This window comes from Marmota marmota, unplaced genomic scaffold (assembly GCF_001458135.2).
Source record: "Marmota marmota marmota unplaced genomic scaffold, marMar, whole genome shotgun sequence".
In the NCBI taxonomy this organism is placed as follows: Eukaryota; Metazoa; Chordata; class Mammalia; order Rodentia; family Sciuridae; genus Marmota; species Marmota marmota.
The window spans coordinates 721,767-741,215 of record NW_026000144.1 but is presented as its reverse complement, the minus strand read 5'-3'; the positions used below and the strand labels follow the sequence as shown (position 1 = coordinate 741,215).

The following is a 19,449-nucleotide window of genomic DNA, read 5'->3' as shown; positions in this document are numbered from 1 at the left end:
ACACATTGAGAACCCTATAACCATGAATCTTAACTTTATAATAATCTCAGTTGACCATGTCACTAGTTAATCCCATTGATCTTTTCTCCTCAACATATTTTTTAATCACCTCCCTTTGTTTCCACCTATTTATTCTCAGGGTTAGTACACATGCTGTTTTTCTACAAATTACTCAATTATTAATTAGTCTTAAAGGCAATTTAAAGAGAATTCATAACCCTGCTCTACTATGGGTTTGCATTCCACTGTTCCTTACTAACAACTACCTAACAATTCTAAGACTTACCCAGAATAATTTCAGCAAAAGGGCCAAGTTTTCTTTCCCCCCAAAGAGAGAACATGGTAGGGACTTCAAGCCTCAGATATTAAATAATAATAATAATAATAACAACAATAATAATGATATCTTTACAGTCTATAGTACAATTATCATATGGATCTCAGTTGATTTTTAATCTTTGGATAACCTGATTAGATCTGAATACTAATACTGTCAATAAGTGATCCTACCTAAAGCCCATGTATGTGCATTGTGTGCCTCCTTATACTATTTCAGTGGCCTATAAAAATACTGCTCTTTGAATTTCCACTATTATTATACAGAAGAGATAGGAAAAGTCCTGAGGATTTAAAACATGATAGTATTTGGCGATTAACTGAATAAGAGGAAGTAATATAATATGAAGGTATCTGAAACTTTCATTGATCAGAATAGACTCTCTGCCAGGATGCCACCAATATCACCTGCCCAGAAAATAGAAAACAATAGAGTTTTGATAAACTCAAGCAGGATATATAATGAACCATAGGAAGTGAAATTTTAAGAGAAACCAAGGCATGGTCCCTTTCACAGTGGCTTACAACTAAAGAGGATATGCAGTACCTCAAAGTTAGAAGGTTTCTCTGTCTTGTTAGACTTGATCTGCATATTTACTTCTGCAGTGTCTGATTCTCCCATTGGTACTATTGTTTCTAAAAATAAGAAGTAAAGAAGAATTCTCCTGAATTTGTCAGAGAAATCCTTTCTGACCACTTTTTCCAAATGTAACCACATCTTCTATCTGTCACATTGTTTACTATCATATGCACACATTTGATTTATTTATCAATTCAATAAATAAAGTATTGAGTGTCTACTATCTGAAGTTGCTGATGAGATAAAATATGAAAATTCATATTCTCTGATCTCAGTACATTGAACTATTCTTTTCTTTTGAATGACACATTTTATGATTTCTACAAATCTGACAGATTTAATCCAAAATGTTTGTTTCCATGTGTATATTAGAGAGTCAAAACACTCAGTATAAATATTCCTTTTGTTTTACTCAGCTTTTATTGGTGCTGTGACTAAAAGACCCAACCAGAACGATTATAGAGGAGGAAAAGTTTATTTGGGGCCTCATGGTTTTAGTGTTCTCTATCCATAGACAACAGACTCCATTCCTTCAGGATCAAGGTGAGGCTGAACATCATGGTGGAAGAGTGTGGCAGAGGAAAGCAGCTAACATCATGATCAGAAAGCAGAGAGAGAGAAACTCCACTCCTCACTTGCAAAATATATACCCAAAGCCATGTCCACAATGCCCTACCTCCTCCAGCCACACCCTACCAGCTTCCAGTTACCAGTCAGTTAATCCCTATCATAGAATTAATTCACTGATTGGGTTAAGGATCTCACAATCCAATTATTTCTCTTTTGAAGCTTCTTGTATTTTCTCACTCATGAGCTTTTGGGGGATATCTTGCATCCAAATCATAACACTTCTAAATGTATGCAAGGATTTGGAGAGGCAGTTGAGATACAAGCTGCTGGAAAATTCTACTTTTTTTTTTTTTGGAGAATTGTTTGGTTTGCTCCAAGGGAATAAAGATCACAAGTAACACCCAAAGAATAAATAAATCAAAGATGACACTTCATGTTTTTGTTATGAGATGTCTCCACTATTTCTTCATATGGTGTTGAAGTCAAGTTCTTTAGGAAAAAGACTACCAGATGATGATTTGAATATAGGATACTAATTAGGATGGAATCTCAAAATCAATACCTGCAGATGATAAACAAATTGTTGTGCAATTAGTAATGTTGAATGGGGATGTGGTCCTAAGAAAAGCTTTAGCTGATTCTACAGAAAATTCTGAAGAAAAAGTGCCCATCAATTTCATCCTGAGAGAAGAGAAGAACAGGCTAGTCCCAAATAAACTAGAATTTGATTATTGTGCAGCCAGCCTTGAGAGAGAGTGTGACTTCAGGAAGGCAGTCCTCTTTAGCCCATAGCTGCACCAAAAATATTCAACTGAAACTTTTCAGATGCCACACTCAGCAGCAATGGTAATGATGCAAAGAGGAGACACCCTACTGAATCCATTGCAAATGGAAAACGACTTACTGAATCAAAAGATAATATAGCAATTGAATACATACAGAATAGACATTCACTGGTAAATGGATGGATCTGGAGACTATTTCACTAAGTGAAATAAGCTAATCCCCAAAAATCAAAGGTTGAATGTTCGTTTTGATATGTGGATTCTTACACACAACAAGTGTAGGGGTAGAATAGACATTCAGTGGATTAGACAAAGGGGAATGACAAAGAGGTGTGACAGGAATAGAAAAGACAATGGAATGCATTAGAAATAACTTTCTTATGTAAATATATGAACACACCACAGTGAATCTTAACATCGTGTATATCAACAAGAGTGGGATCCTAATTAGAATAAGATATATTCCATGTTTGTATAATTATATCAAAATAGATTCTACTGTCATGTGTAACTTAAAAGAACAAATATAATAAAACAAAACACTCTTTTTTTTCCTTTTTTAAAGTTTTATTGAGGTGTAATTTTTTTATTCTGATTTGTTATATATGACAGCAGAATGCATTACAATTCATATTATACATATAGAGCACATTTTTTTCATATCTCTGGTTGTATACAAAGTATATTCCCACCATTTGTGTCTTCATACATGTACTTAGGGTAATGATGTCCATCTCATTCCACCATCATTTCTAACCCCATGTCCCTTCCCTCCCCCTCACCCCCATTTGCCCTATCTAGAGTTTATCTATTCCTCCCATGCTCCCCCTTCCTACCCCACTATGAAACAACCTGATGCTGGTTGTTTTAATAAATCATAATAATAGCCATTATTTATCAGGTGGTTAGTATGTACCCAATACTGTTAAAACACTTCATGAACTAGATTTCTTTTTAAAGTCATATTTGTTGAGATATAATTTATATATGGTACAATTTGCCCTATTTTGTTTTACAGTTATATGAATTATGACAATACAAATATAAAAAATGACAACATATATACATGCATATATAGTACTGCAGTCAAGATACAGAATGTTACCTTGTTCTCCTTTCCTTCTTTTCTAAAAAATTAGAAAAAATAATTTTAATATATTTTAATTTAACCCAATGGATTACCAACATAATTTGCAAAGAAAATAATTGTTAGTAAGATATTTCATGTTCATTTTGTTTGTCTTAGTAATTCTTTGGAACCTAATGTCTATTTAACACATAGCACATCTCAATTCAGAGTAGATACATTTCAAATACACAGTAGCCTCATATAACCAATGGCTGCCATATTGGCTCCTTTCTCCATATTTCACCTTTTGGTGAGACATATGCTGTAGGCTGTATGATAAGTCCCCTTGTTACACGGTTTCTCATTGAGTTGCATCAGAAAGGGACACCAAAGAGATGAACTTAGAATATACAAGAGTAGAGCAAGGTGCTTTATTCCTCCCTATTAGACTCTATTAGACTGTGAGTTGTTTCCTCATGTTTTTGGTGAGAATATCTTCAGTTAGTTCAACTTATCCTACAAATTTTTCATAATAGCTCTCTCTACTTTCACCTTCTACCTCTATAAGTCTACAGAAGAAAAGGTGCTTCACAAAATTTTCTGGTGTCCCTCAACCTTGCCCTTACCTTTATAAATACTTTATTAAGCAATTTTTTTAAAGAGAGAAAGAGAGAGAGAGAGAGAGAGAGAGAGAGAGAGAGAGAGAGAGAGAGAGAATATTTAATATTTTTTAGTTTTTAGTTTTCGGCGGACACAGCATCTTTGTTTGTACTTGGTGCTGAGGATCAAACTCCGGCCGCACGCATGCCAGGCGAGCGGCTACCGCTTGACCCATATCCCCAGCCCTATTAAACAATTTTTACTGATTGATCTTTTTCATCCTTGAATCTTGAATTTTTTTAATAATAAGAAAGTAAAATATATCTCATCTCATATCACAGGCAATTTATATACACATACCAGGTTAATTATATATTAAAATATAATGTATAAAATGCTAAATTTTTTAAAGAAAATATTTGTATAACTGTGAAGAGAAATGGAAAACAAAACAAAAAAATTAACAAAAACCTGAAAAATTAAAAGATATTGTAGTTAAAATTTTTATGTGTAAAAATTTATCAAAAACGGTTGAAAGTAACATGAGTTGTATTACTGGTCATTTTTGTTTATTTTTGGTATTTAACTTGACTTGGTTCCTCCTTTGTTTGGATTTTCCTTTATTGTATTTCTTTCCCTTTGCAGATTTTCATTTTTGTTTATCATTTCCTCCTTGTGGAATATTTTGCCAAGAAGTATTCTGTAGTGCAGATTTTCTTGCTATAAATTCTTTTTAGTGTTTGTTTATCATGGAAGGTTTTTATTTCATCGTCAAATTTGAAGCTCAAATTTGCTTGATATATTATTCTTGGTTGGCACCATTATCTTTTACAGCTTGGTATATGTTGTTCCTGGATCTCCTGGCTTTGAGAGTTGGGGTTGAAAAATATGCTAAGATCCAAATTGGTCTTTCCTTATAGGTAATCTGATTTTTCTCTTGTGGCCTCTAAAATTCTATCCTTATTCTAAGTGCAAGGCATTTTTTATTATAATGTGTCTTGGTGTAGATCTGTTATAATTTTGTACATTTGGTGTCCTATAGGACTCTTGTATTTGATTTTCCAGTTCATTAATGCTTGGAAAATTTTCTGATATTATTTTATTGAAGAGATTGTGCATACCTTTGGTTTGAATCTCTGAACACGCCTTATGCCAATAAATCTTAAATTTGGTATTTTGATGGTGTCCCATAATTCTTAGATATTCTGTTTATGGTTTCTTACCACCTTCACTATGAGGTCAACTTTTATTTTCAAGATTGTATATTTTATCTTTATTGTCTGATGTCCTGACTTCTAAGTGGTCATTCTATCTGTTGAGTTTTTTAATTGGCTTATTGTTTCTTTCATTTCAAGGATTTCTATTTTTTTTTCATAGTCTCTATCTCTTTCTTGAAGTAATCTCTTGCAACCTGTATTTGCTCTCTTATATCTTTGTTGGAGTGATCGATTTTTGCCTGTATCTGCTCAGTTAGGTCATTCTTTAATTCCCAAATCATTTTTGTTATGTATATTCTGAACACCTTCTCTGACATTTCACCTACTGTGCTATCTATGGATTCTATTGTTGTAATATCTTGGTTTGTTTGGGGCACTTTCCTCCTTTGCTTTTTCATGATATCTATGTGTCTTCCTCTCTTGCAGTGTAGATCTGAGGTATTACAGCTTCTGCCCTATTGTCTTATAGTGTTCCTATAGGTTACCAATACCTCACTTTTAAGGGAGAGATCAATATTTCAGCACTCAATGTACCCAACGTGCAGCCATATATTAGTTAGCTTCTATTTTTACATTTATAGTTTTGTAACTATAATCAGAAATGATGAGCTCAGTTATCTTTTACAATATAATCAATAGGTTTGCATAATGGTTTACAGTTTCTAATGGTAGAAGAAGGAACTAGGGGGTTGGCTGAGATGTTTATGAGGTAGGATGTGAGAATATGGAGGTATTAGATTATATGACAAGTGAGAGGGTAATCATAAGAAGGTGGCTGTTAGTAGGAGAAACTAGAAATAGGCAACCCCATACAAGACTCCCTGTTATCTTAGTGACAGGATAACTGTTAGAACCCCTAGTAGAGAAACCTCTGGTGCAGCCAGGCCCACAGAAACCTCGGTGATGTCTTACCAGGTTCCTATTATTGTCTTTTGATAGAAGCTGCAATATCACAGTTTCATGGTGGTGGCAGCCTCAAGCCTATATGTATCCTGATGTTGAGCTGTGGAGCCATGCTTTGGGGAATAAGAGTGACTCTTATGGTTGGGGGGCTCTCCTCCAGATGGATCTCCAGACCACAGTGTTGCAGGGTGGACAGACCTCTCCTCCAGATCTCCAAGCTGCACCACCTTGTCCAAAACACTCTCTTGATTAGACTCCTCTGCTTATGTCTGGAATCATATTTACAAATGTCTATTTAAAATACACAGCTAAATTCCCCTACAGTTTCCAGGAACTTTTTATCATTTTTATTATATGACAAATCCAATATTTATTCTCATTCTCTGTGCAATTGAAAGGAATACTGCCCACCATTGTCTGAATCAAAACAAAAGGACAATTCCTGACTCCTTCTCTCTTGGCATCTCTCTTTATCCTGTTTTGTCCCATTGTCCCAGATGTGCAAGACCTATACAAATTTAAATATAGTCTATAAAATATAACATTATATTATTTAAAACTATATAATAAAACACAATTAAAACAACTATAATATAATCATGTTAATATACTGATATATAGATTATAAATCTCAGACTATTTTAATGCAGCTATGTCAATTTTATTGAAATATTTGCACAATTTAAAGTTTAAAACTTAATGGATTAGATAACCTTATTGAGTTATCATAGGTTATGCTTCCCTATCATGTCCTTAATTTAACAACATTCCTTTATCTCTGTTGCCACTACACTGTTCTTAAACACAGTCAACTCTTTAGGTTTATTCTATAGAAGTTTCCCTAAGTGATTCTTTTTAAAATAAATATCTGATCACAGTTAATCCCTAATTTATAACACTATATTGATATTTTATGGACTTTAGATTCTATACTGTTTAATAGATTTATTTGGCCCTTGTTAATTTGTCTCTGTCTCCTGATTCATTCTTCAATCTTAATTCCATTTTACAGAATTTCAGTTCCTCTAATGGGTGATCTTTTTTTCTCATTCCTTAGAATTATATTAAAAAATTATTTCCTCCCTTAATCACCTGGTAAACTTCTGCTCATATTTCACTTCTCAGATTAAATATTACTTTTACATAATGCTGCACTAAGAAAATTCCCCAATATGGTTCTATAGCACTATTTATTGTTTTTTTCATCAAAAATCGAAACATACTTTATTATGATTATATGATTAATTGGTCAGACATGAGCAGGAATGGTGAAATAAAAAGCTACCCTTCCACAAAATCAATAATATTGACAAAAATTGTAAAAAATGAATTCCTTGGAATGCAGAAAATTAACCAAAGACTTACAAAATATTAAGATCATTTAGAAAAAAATGTGAATTTTTTTTTTTAGAATAGTGAGCTTTGTTAATTTTTCACTTGCTTTGTTCCCACTACCCTCTCTCTCATCAGCTTTACAGTAGCCCTGAAAACCAAAGGTCTTATAACTAAAGTATCTATGGAAAACAACAGCCTAGGAGGCATTTGAGGGAACAGAGGGTTTGAAGAATTTCAAAAGACCATTCTCAGGGCACTGCCATTGTTGGGACTATCTGGTATTTCCAAGGAAATTCCCCCAGTTGGACATATCTTTACTCAACCTGAAACAACTTGCTCAGTGCAAACATTTTTTTTTCCCCCAGGGGCATTTGTCTGAACTAACCAGCACCAATTACTGAGGTGCTGCTAGCTGAAGTTGTACTATGGTATGATATGATTTGACTATTTTCCTCAAAAATTTATATGCTAGAAACTGAGTGTTGTGGTGTTCAGAGGTGGTGGAACCTCATGCAAGGTATTAGGTCATGAGGGGGCTTCCCTTAAAAGGGACTAATATAGTTCTGATGGGACCCCAGTTATTTTCCATGAGAGTTGGTTGTTATAAAATGTGCAAACCTGGTGCCTGAATTATTCTGGATTCCTGTTTCATCATTTTCTCCAGATCAGAAAGAAGTCTTTTTAGAATGTGTGACATATACAAATTCTTTCTTGAACAAAATGTACCATATAGAAATTAAGCACAAATACTGGACCCAAGTTATAGTATTTGCTTATCCATGGGACAGATTAGATGTGTTTTGAAAAGATAACCATTCCAATATCTCCCACTACATATATTTTCCTTAAAATGTAACTTTGAAGTCCTTCAATTGATAGAAAGTGATCTCTGCCATTCCTTAGAATCCAGGCAGTTTTGTGACTGTAGTGGAAGAACATTTTGTGATTTCTCAGAATGAGTCATAAAAAAGGAACATACTTTTCAGCTCTGGAGGTTCTGGAACCCAGCCATCATGCTACAGGAAGCTCAAGCAGACTATGGAGAGATTATGTGGAGATGAACTGAGACCCCCAGCACATAGTGCTGGTTAGGCTCCCAGCCAACAACCAACTAGCTGGTAAAGGAGCCATCTTGGAGATAGATTCTCCAGTTTCAAGAAGGGTTGTTCCAGCTGATACCAAGTTATAGAGATGAACTCTTGCTGATTGCAGAACATGGCACCCACCTGCCCAGGTGCTTGCTTTGCTGGCATCCTCTTGAGTGGGCTTGTAGGACTCCTTGACAAATCTCTTCACTCTTGCACCCCAGCAAAGCTCCAGGGGATTCAGGTCATCTTCTCCAGTGGTTTCTGAAGGCCTCTAAGACTTCAGTTTAGCTTCAAACACTAAAGGTCTGGTATATGCTGTAAAATGGCTGCACAAAAGGAATGCTTTTTTTGTTTTCAAACAATAACAGCCAGAAGAATAGATGAGTCACCCTTGTTTTTAATTTGGTCTAATCTAATCACATTTGAGTGGAATGTAAAAGTAACCATGTGACTGATTACACAGTGAAGGGAAAACAAAACCAAAAACAAAAAGAAATGCCCCAACTAATAGCTTCTGTATTTGTCTTCTAGGGCTACCATAACAAAACCACAGACTAGGTGACAAACAGCTGACAATTATTTTTCACATTCTTGAGGCTGGAAGGCCAAAATAAATGTACTGACAGATTCAGTTCCTGACAATGGTGGCTGCCATTTCATTATATGCTCATTTGACTTCTTCTTTTGTGCCTTCACTCAGGAAAAGAATAAGGTTATTTTTTTTACACATTATCCAGTTGGAGGTATTTAGTCAAAACAACAGAAAGCAGACTATGACAGGTAGCTGTAATAGCTGGGGCAAAGGGAAAGTTGACAAAAACTTCTAAAGATACTTGGGGCATGAGATGTCCATAGAGTTAGATTGAAACAGATTCAATATATTGCTAATAATATAAAATAAATGTACATATGCAAAGCTGTGTACATGCCCCAAAATATTTGAAAAGACCCTGGGTACTCTCTCCTGACTAATCTTAAGGCTCTAAACAAGCAGAGAATAAGGCAAAAATTTTAAATTTGTTATTCAAGATGCTTTCAGAGGACAATAGCAAATCATAAAATAAAAGAATGTATGAAAAAGATGTCTCACCTAGTAGAAAATATCATTAAAGAAAAAATACCAATTGTTACAAAAAAAGAACAAATGGAAATGCTGGAGTTAAAAAGTAAAATATAATTTCACTAGAGGAACACAACAGCAGATTTTTGCTGCCTGGAAAAAAGAACTGGTGAACTTGAAGCTAGGTCAACTGAGATTATCAAGTCTGGGTAACAAAAAGAAAACAGAATAAAAATAAAAATAAAGAGAGCCTCAGAGGGCTATGGGACACAAGCATGCATAGTAATATATGCATGACTGTCCCAAGAGGTAAAGGGAAAGGAGTAAAAAGAATATTTGAAAGACTGATGGCCTAAAATACTGAAATGTAATGAAAATCATAATCCCCACACCCAACAGCTCAACAAACTTCAAGTAGGATATATTCAGAGAGATTCAGTACTAGACTTATAATTAAACTGTCAAAAAATGGTGATAAAAATGGTGTTTCAAATGCAGACAGTGGGAAGTGACTCATTTATCATTATAAACCCTGGAAAGGAGAAGAAATGGACTGACATATTCAAAATCAGAAGTGCTGAAAAGACTGTCAACCAAGAATTTATATCCATAAAATTTATCTTTCAAAAATAAAGGCAAAAGTTTTACATTGCCAGACAAATAAAAACTATAAGAATTACATGCTAGCAAGACATCATAATGATAGTCCTTCAGGCTGAAATGAAAGGACACTAGATAGATAGCAATTTGAACCCATGTGAAAAAAATAAAAACCCTTGTTAAAATACACTACATGGGTAACTAAAAAAGACAGCATAAAAGCCTTTTTCTTTATAACACTATTTTCTCCTAACTTATTAACAAATTTGCATAAATAATTTTAAGCCTTGTAGATGAAGCTAAGGTACATATAATTTGTTTGACAGTTGCACAAAGGAGGAAAAAGGGAACAGAAACATAAAGACAAAAGTTTTGGATAGTGTTGAAATTAAGTTTGTATTAATCTGAACTAGATTATTATAAATTAGTATCAATCAATATCCCCAGAGCAACCATGAAGAAAATAACTGACTGAAACAGTGGGGTGAAGTCAGGTAACTAAATTACACAATAGAAAAAAATAGAAAAATATCTATTTAGCATAAAAGATGATAGTAATCAAAGAGTAGAGGAGCAATAAGATATAAGACATGAAAACAAATAACAAAATGTCAGACTAAAAATATAATAAACCTTTATTGCACTAAATTTAAATGGATTAAACTTTTCAACCAAAAGGCAGAAACTGGATGAGTTGATAAAAAGCATCGTCCATCTAAGTGCTATATAGAAGAGACAAATTTGAGGTTGAAAAGCACAAGTAGTTTGAAAATTTTAAAAAAAAAGGTATAATGATAATACTAATGGAAAGAGTACTAGAGTGCTGCATTATATCAGATAAATATAAGACAAAAATAGTTAACAACATTCAAAAAAGATATTTTATGATAATGATACAACCAATAAATCATAAAGGCATGACAATTTTAAATTATATGCATCTAAAATTATATCCCCAAATGTATGAAACAAAAATTAACAGAATTAAAGGGAGAAGCAATAATTCAGTACCCCATTTTCAGTAGTAGACAGAACTAGACAGAAGATCAACCAGGAAAGAGAATACTTAAGTGTTATAAACCAACTAGACCTAACAGACATCTACTGAATAGGAGAGTACCCATTCATATAAAGTGAAATTGCATGGCACATTCTCCAAATTAATGACATGTTAGGTCTAAAATAGTTGTAAATGTCTTTTATCAATTTAAAATGACAAATTATATTTTCTGACCAAAATGGGATACAATTATAAATCAACAACAGTGGGGCATGTGGAAAATTTATAAATATATGGAAATTAAACAACACACTCATAAATAATCAAGAGATCAATAAAATGACATAAGAAGTTAGAAATTACTTTCAGTTATATGAAAATAAACATACAACATACCCAAGCATGTGAGATGTAGTGAAAGTATTACTTAGAGGAAAATGCATTGTTATAAACAACAATATTTTTAAAAATGAGAGGAAGACCTACAGTCAATAATTAACCTTCCATCTTAAGAAGCTAGAAAAAGAAGTGCAAACTAAGCCCAAAGCAAAAAAAAAAAAAAAAAAAAGAAAAAAAAAGAAGAAGAAGAAGAAAGAAATCATGAATATTTTTGAGAAAACAAACTCAATATAAAGAGAAAACCTAGGACATGAAAACTTGAGTTTTTTAGATGCCAACCAAATTGATAACACTTTATCTAGAAAGATCAAGAGAAAAGAAAGAGTGGATTAAATTACTAATTGTGGGACCTTATTGCTAGATTGAACTCTCTCTAAAAGCACAAATACACAAAATAATCACACGTGGTTTTGTTCATTACTGTATCTTCATTAGTTATTTCAGTTTTGGCAAGAAGTAGCTGTTCATTAAATATTTGTTAAATAAATTAATGAGTGAGTAAAAGCGTTAATGAGTGTGAAACAACAAAATACAAGAAATTCTCTAAACTTATGCATTATTAGCAGCCAATTTTTAAATTGCAATTTGTGATTTCTAACCCAGGGTTTTACCATTTGCATCATAAAGTATTTGGTTAAAACCTACTTCATTTGAAGGTTTTACTATTGATCTGCACAAATTCTATTTTGTTTCATCTTTATCTGATACTGCTTCTCCCCACCCACTTCTTTATATCTTGAAAACTTTTCTGTGGGGTTAGGACAAGAGCACTTAAATAAAAATGAATTCAATTTAGTTGCCTGATGTGGTTTTAAAGTTTCCTGTTAGGTGATTAAGATTAAAGTAAGCTAGGAACACAAAGTTCCAGAACTTGAATACAAAGATAAGCAACAAAGATTTCTTTTAGACAATATTTTTGTTGTTTTCTTTTCTGCCCTTAAAGTTATTTAATCATGTTAATTGTACAAATTTATGGATGTCACTGTGATACTTCCATACATTCACATACTGTGCTGTTTTCACTCTATCTCCTCTTCCTACTATCCTTGCTTTTCCTCCCCTTTGTCACCCCTTACCCTTTCACTTGGTCTCCTTTCCCTTGCATATTAGTCTGTCTTCATGTTTAGATTTTTTTAGTTTCCACATGTGAGCTACAACACATGATATTATTTTTCCCTGACTGGCTAAATTCACTTAACAAAATAACTTCCAGTTCATTTTCTGCAAATGACATGATTTCATGCTTTTTAAAAATAATTTTTTATTTATATATGACAGGAGAATGCATTACAATTCTTATTACACATGTAGAGCACAATTTTCATATCTCTGGTTGTATACAAAGTACATTTACACCAATTTATGTCTTCATACATGTGCTTTGGATAATAATGTCCATTACATTCCACCATCATTCCTAACCCCCATACTCCCTCTCTTCCCCTCCCACCCCTCTGCCCTATCTAGAGTTTGTCTATTCCTCCCATGCTGCTCTCCCTACCCCACTATGAATCAGCCTCCTTATATCAGAGAAAATATTCAACATTTGGTTTTTTGAGATCGGCTAACTTCATTTAGCATTATCTTTTCTAACTCTATCCATTCACCTGCAAATACCATGATTTTATCCTCTTTTACTGCTGAGTAATATTCCATTGTGTATATATGCCACACTTTTTTATCCCTTTATCTATTGAAGGGCATCTAGGTTTGTTCCACAGTTTAGCTATTGTAAATTGTGCTGCTATAAACATTGATGTGGCTGTGTCCCTTTAGTATGCTGTTTTTAACTCCTTTGGGTATAGACTGAGGAGAGGGATATCTGGGTCAGATAGTGGTTCCATTCCCAATTTTCCAAGAAATCTTCATTCGCTTTCTACATTGGCTGCACCAATTTGCAGCCCCACCAGCAATGTATGAGTGTGCCTTTCCCCCCACATCCTTGCCAACACTTATTGTTGTTTGTATGCAACAATAGCTGCCATTCTGACTGGAGTAAGATGAAATCTTAGAGTAGTTTTGATTTGCATTTCTCTAATTGCTAGTGATGACGAACATTTTTTCATATATCTGTTGATTGATTGTATATTATCTTCTGAGAAGTACCTGTTCAGGTCCTTGGCCCATTGATTGATTGGGTGGTTGTTGTTGTTGTTATTATTATTATTATTATTATGTGATTAGCTTTTTGAGTTTTTATATACTATAGAGATTAGAGCTCTATTTGATGTGTGAGGGGTAAAGATTTGCTCCAAAGATCTCTATTCACCTAACAGATTGTTTCTTTGGCTGAGAAGAAACTTTTTGGTTTGATTCCATCCCATTTATTGATTCTTGGTTTTAATTCTTGTGCCAAAGGAGTCTTATTAAGGAAGTTGGGCCCTAATTGAACATGATGGAGATTAGGGCCTATCAGATGAAGGGTCTCTGGTTTTATTCCTAGGTCCTTGATTCACTTTGAGTTGAGTTTTGTGCATGGTGAGAGAAAGGAGTTTAATTTCATTTTGTTGCATATGGATTTCCAGTTTTCCCAGCACCACTTGTTGAAGAGGCTATCTTTTTTCCAATACATGTTCTTGGCACCTTTGTATAATGTAAGATAATTATAGTTTTGTGGTTAGTCTCTGTGTTCTCTATCCTGTACCATTGGTCTACCAGTTTGTTTTAGTGCCAATACCATTCTGTTTTTTTTTAAACCATTGCTTTGTAGTATATTTTAAGGTCTGGTATAGTTATGCCACCTGCTTCACTCTTTCTGCTAAGGATTGCTTTAGCTATTCTGGGTCTCTTATTTTTCTAGATGAATTTCATGATTGCTTTTCCTATTTCTATGAGGAATGCCATTGGGATTTTGATTGAAATTGCTTTTGGTAATATGGTCATTTTGATAATATTAATTCTGCCTATCCAAGAGCAAGGTAGATCTTTCCATCTTCTAAGGTCTTCTTTGATTTCTTTCTTTAGAGCTCTGTGGTTTTCATTATATAAACTTTTCACCTCTTTCATTAAGCTGTTTCCCAAGTATTTTTGTTTGTTTGTTTGTTTTGGAAGCTATTGTAAATGGGGTAGTTTTTCTTGTTTTCCTTTCTGAGGGTTTGTCACTGATATACAGAAATACCTTTGATTTATGGGTATTGACTTTATATCCTTCTACATTGCTGAATTCATTTACTAGTTCTAGAAGTTTTCTGTTGGAACTTTTTGGATCTTCAAGGTATAGAATTATATCATCAGCAAATAGTGTCAATTCTTCTTTTCCTATGTGTATCCCTTTAATTTCTTTCATCTAATTGCTCTGGCCAGTGTTTCAAGAACTATGTTAAATAGAAGTGGTGAAAGAGGGCATCCCTGTCTTGTTCCAGTTTTTAGATGGAATACCTTCAATTTTTCTCCATTTAGAATGATGTTGGTGTGAGGCTTATCATAGATAGCCTTTATGATGTTGAGATATGTTCCTGTTATCTCTAATTTTTCTAGTGTTTTGAACATAAAGGGGTGCTGTATTTTGTCAACTGCTTTTTCTGCATCCATTGAAATGATCATAGGATTCTTATTTTTAAGTCTATTGGTGTAATGAATTACACATTAATTTTCATATGTTGAACCAAACTTGCATCCCTGGGATGAATCCCACTTGATCATGGTGCACTATCTTCTAGATATGTTTTTGTATTCAATTTGCCAGAACTTTATTGAAAAATTTTGCATCTATGTTCATGAGATATATTGGTCTGAAGTTTTCTTTCTTTGATGTGTCTTTGTTTGGTTTTGGAATCAGGGTGATATTGGCCTCATAGAATGTGTTTGTAAGTACTTCCTCTTTTTCTATTTCTTGAAATAGATTGAAGAGTGTTGGTATTAGTTCTTCTTTAAAGGTCTTGTAAAACTTGGCTCGTATCCATCCAGTCCTGGGCTTTTCTTGGTTGGTAGACTTCTGCTGGCATCTTTTATTTCATCACTTGAAATTGATCTGTTTAAATTGTGTATATCATCCTGGTTCAATTTGGGCAAATTATATAACTATAGAAAGTTGTTGATGCCTTCAATATTTCCTTTTATTGGAGTACAAGTTTTCAAATAGTTCTAATTATGTTCTATATTTCTGTAGTGTCTGTTGTGATATTTTCTTTTTCATCATGTATGTTAGTAATTTGAGTTTTCTCTCTCCTTGTCTTTGTTAACATGGCTAAGGTTCTTTCAATTTTATTTATTTTTTTAAAGAACCAACTTTTCTGTCAAATTTTTCACTTGTTTCTTTTGTTTCAAATTCATTGATTTCAGTTCTGATTTTAATTATTTCCTGTCTCCTACTGCTTTTGGTGTTGGTTTGTTCTTCTTTTCTGGGGCTTTGAGATGTAATGTTGATTTTTTTTTCTTTTAATGAATGAACTCCATGTAATGAACTTTCCTCTTAGAACTGATTTCATAGTGTTTCAGAGATTTCAATACATTGTATCTGTGTTCTTATTCACTTTTAAAATTTTTTTAATCTCCTCCTTGATGTCTTCTGCAACCCAGTCTTCATTCAGTAGCATATTATTTAGTCTCCAGGTGTTGGAGTAGATTTTATTTCTCATTTTATCATTTATTTCTAATTTAATTCCATTATGATCTGATAGAATGCAGGGTAGTATCTCTACTTTTTTATATTTGCTAAGAGTTGCTTTGTGGCATAATATATGGTCTATTTTAGAGAAGAATCCATGTGCTGCTGAGAAGAAAGTGTATTCTCTCATTGAAGGATAAAATATTCTATGTATGAGAGTGAAGTCTAAGTTATTGATTGTAGTACTGTGCTTTATAATTTCTTTGTTTGGCTTTTTTAAAAAGATCTATCTAGGAATAAAAGACGTGTGTCCAAGTCACCCAAAATAATGGTGTTGTGGTCTATTGACTCTTGTACTTGAGAAGAGTTTGTTTAGTGAACATAGATGCTCCATTGTTTGGGAAATATATATTTATAATTGTTAAGTCTTGTTGGTGTATGGTTCCCTTGAGCAGTATGTAGTGTCCTTCTTTATCCTTTTTGACTGACTTTAATTGAAGTCTACTTTATTTGATATGAGTATGGAAACCCCTGCTTACTTCTGCAGTCCATGTGAGTGGTATTATTTTTCCCAACCCTTCACCTTCAGTCAGTGGATATCTTTTCCTATGAGTCTCTTGAAAGTAGCATATTGTTGGGTCTTTTTTTGTTATTTCTTTCTTTTTTTTTTGATCCAATCTGCTATTTTATGTCTTTTGATTGGTGAGTTTAGGCCATTAACATTCAGGGTAATTATTGAGATATGATTTGTATTCCCAGCCATTTTTGTTTATTTTTGGTATTTAATGTGACTTGGTTTCTCTTCTGATTAGATTTTCCTTTAGTGTGATCCCTCCCTCTGCTGATTTTCATCATTGTTTTTTATTTATTATTCATGGAATATTTTGCTGAGTATGCTCAGTACTGCAGGCTTTCTTGTTGTAAATTCTTTTAATTTTTGTTTATCATTGAAGGTTTTTATTTCATCATCAAATCTAAAGCTTAGTTTTGATGGATACAAGATTCTTGGTTGGCATTCATTGTTTTTAGAGCTTGGTATATGTTTTCCATGATCTCCTGGCTTTGAAGGTGTGGGTTGAAAAATCTGCTGAGATAAAAATTGTTCTTCCCCTATATGTGATCTGATTTCTCTCACTTGCAGATTTTAGGATTCTATCCTTATTCTGTATGCTAGGCATTTACATTATAATGTGCCTTGGTGTGAATCTATTGTAATTTTGTACATTTGGTGTCTTGTAAGCCTCTTGTATTTGGTTTTCCAATTTGTTCTTCATGCTTGGGAAGTTTTCTGATATTATTTCATTGAAGAGAATGTGCATTCCTTTGGTTTGAAACTCTGTGCCTTCCTCTATCCCAAATATCTCGTAGATTTTGTCTTTTGATGCTGTACCATAATTCTTGGATGTTCTGTTCATGGTTTCTTACTATCTTCACTGTGTGATCAACTTTATTTTCCAGGTTGTATACTTTTTCTTCATTATCTGACATCATTATCTATCTTTCTTCCAAGTGATCTAATCTGTTGGTTATGCTTTCTATTGAGTTTTTTGTATCCTTAATTTCAAGGATTTCTGTTTTTTTTTTAAGTATCTATCTGTCTCTTGAAGTATCTTTTGCTACCTGTATTTTCTTTCTTATCTCTTTGTTGGAGTGATCAATTTTTGCCTGCATTTGCTCATTTCAGTCATTCTTTAATTCACAGATCATTTTAATTATGAGCCTTCTGAACTCCTTCTCTGACATTTCATCAACTTTGCTGCCCATCGGTTCTGTAATTATAGTGTCCTGGTTTGTTTGGGGCACTTTCCTCCCTTGTTTTTTCATGTTGTCTATGTGTTTTCCTTTCTTGCAGCATGGATCTGAGATATTACAGTTTTGTAGTACTCATGTAGATTGCCTGTACCGCACCTTGATGTTTGGCTTCCAGACCCTACTAGTGTCCCTCAGTGTATGCTACTGCATGTAAAGGTGTTTGTGGCAATAGCCAAGGTAAGTCAAGATAATAGTTGATGTGCCCCAAGATAGATGCAATGTCTTACAGAGATGAGGCTGAAAGAGTGGGCCTCACACTCTCTTTGGGATGTCTGCTCTGAAATGCAGCTGCTTGTAGACCCTGTCTGTTGTCAAAAAGTTAGGACTACTGCATGGGAAAGGCTATGGCGATGACTGCAGTGTCCCAAGATGAAAGTGGGTTAGACTTAGGCTCCCAGGTGGGATGGGGGGTAAACTTTTACTTACTCTCAATCTGGGTCCTACACAAATTGGTGTAGGCAAATCTGGGCCAGGCCTGGGCTCCTATGAACGCCGAGCTCTGGTGGGTATCTTCTGGTGGAGAGATGGACTCGGGCCTACTGTGAGCCTGGGTCCTGTGCAGGCCAGTGTGGGTGGATCTGAGCCAGAAGGCTTGACCTCCCATGTTAGTATGCTGGTTGCAAGGGGCAGTTCTTAGCTGGAGCATGGGCTCTGACAGATCCCTGCCAGTGGGGGGATGGACCCAGGCCTACTGTGAGCCTGGGTCTTGCACAGGCCAGTGTTGGGTGGATCTGTNATATATATATATATATATATATATATATATATATATATATATTTATTCTGGATATTAATTCTCTAACAGATGAATGGCTGGTAAAGATTTTCTCCTGTTATATAGGTTGTCTCTTTACTCTTTTAATTAATTCCTTTGCTGTGAAGAAGCTTTTTAATTTGATAAAATTCTATTTGTGTAGTTTTGCTTTTATTACTTCAACTATTTTAGTCGTTTTCAGGAATCTTTTGCTTGTTCTAATATCTTGAAGTGTTTCTTCTGTGTTTCCTTCTAGTAGTTTCAAAATTTTAGGTCTCATGTTAAAGACTCTGATCCATTTTGAGTTTATTTTTGTACAGGGTGAGAGACAACAATCTAGTTTCATTCTTCTATATGTGGTTTTCCAGTTTTCCAGGTTGTTTCTATTAAACAGGTTGCTTTGCTCAAAATAAGTTTTTTGGCATCTTTGTGAGAAAATCAGATGGCTATAGATGTATGAGTTTATTTCCAGGCCCTCTATTCTATCCCTTTGGTCTTCATGTCTGTTTTAGGTCAATCTCATGCTGTTTCTTTAACTGTGGCTCTGTAGTACATTTTGAAATCAGGTCTTGTGATGCCCTAAACATTTATTTATTTATTTATCTATCTATTTATTTATTTATTTAAAATTGCTTTGGTTTGTGTGTGTGTGTGTTTCCAAATGAATTTTAGGATTGTTTTTGTTGTTACTATATCCTTATAAAGTTTTGGTAGCAGGGTAATACTGGCTTTATGGAATAATTTTGGAATCATTACAAAACTTCTTTGGGATTTTCTTTGTTGCTAGACTTTTTA

The 19,449-nt window shown here is 33.9% G+C and overlaps 1 long non-coding RNA gene across 2 annotated transcripts in view; it reads right to left on the bottom strand.

Annotated features, from left to right (window-relative positions):
* Nucleotides 1–19,449, bottom strand: part of LOC125611453 — a 38,477-nt gene that overhangs the window by 2,696 nt on the left and 16,332 nt on the right. The window contains exon 3 of one of the 2 annotated variants that reach the window (XR_007341633.1): nucleotides 6,804–8,809. The exons of the other annotated variant lie outside the window; for it this stretch is intronic. This is a non-coding gene — a long non-coding RNA (uncharacterized LOC125611453). Of the gene's footprint in view, nucleotides 1–6,803; nucleotides 8,810–19,449 lie in introns of those variants that run through there. 2 annotated transcript variants of the gene reach the window in all.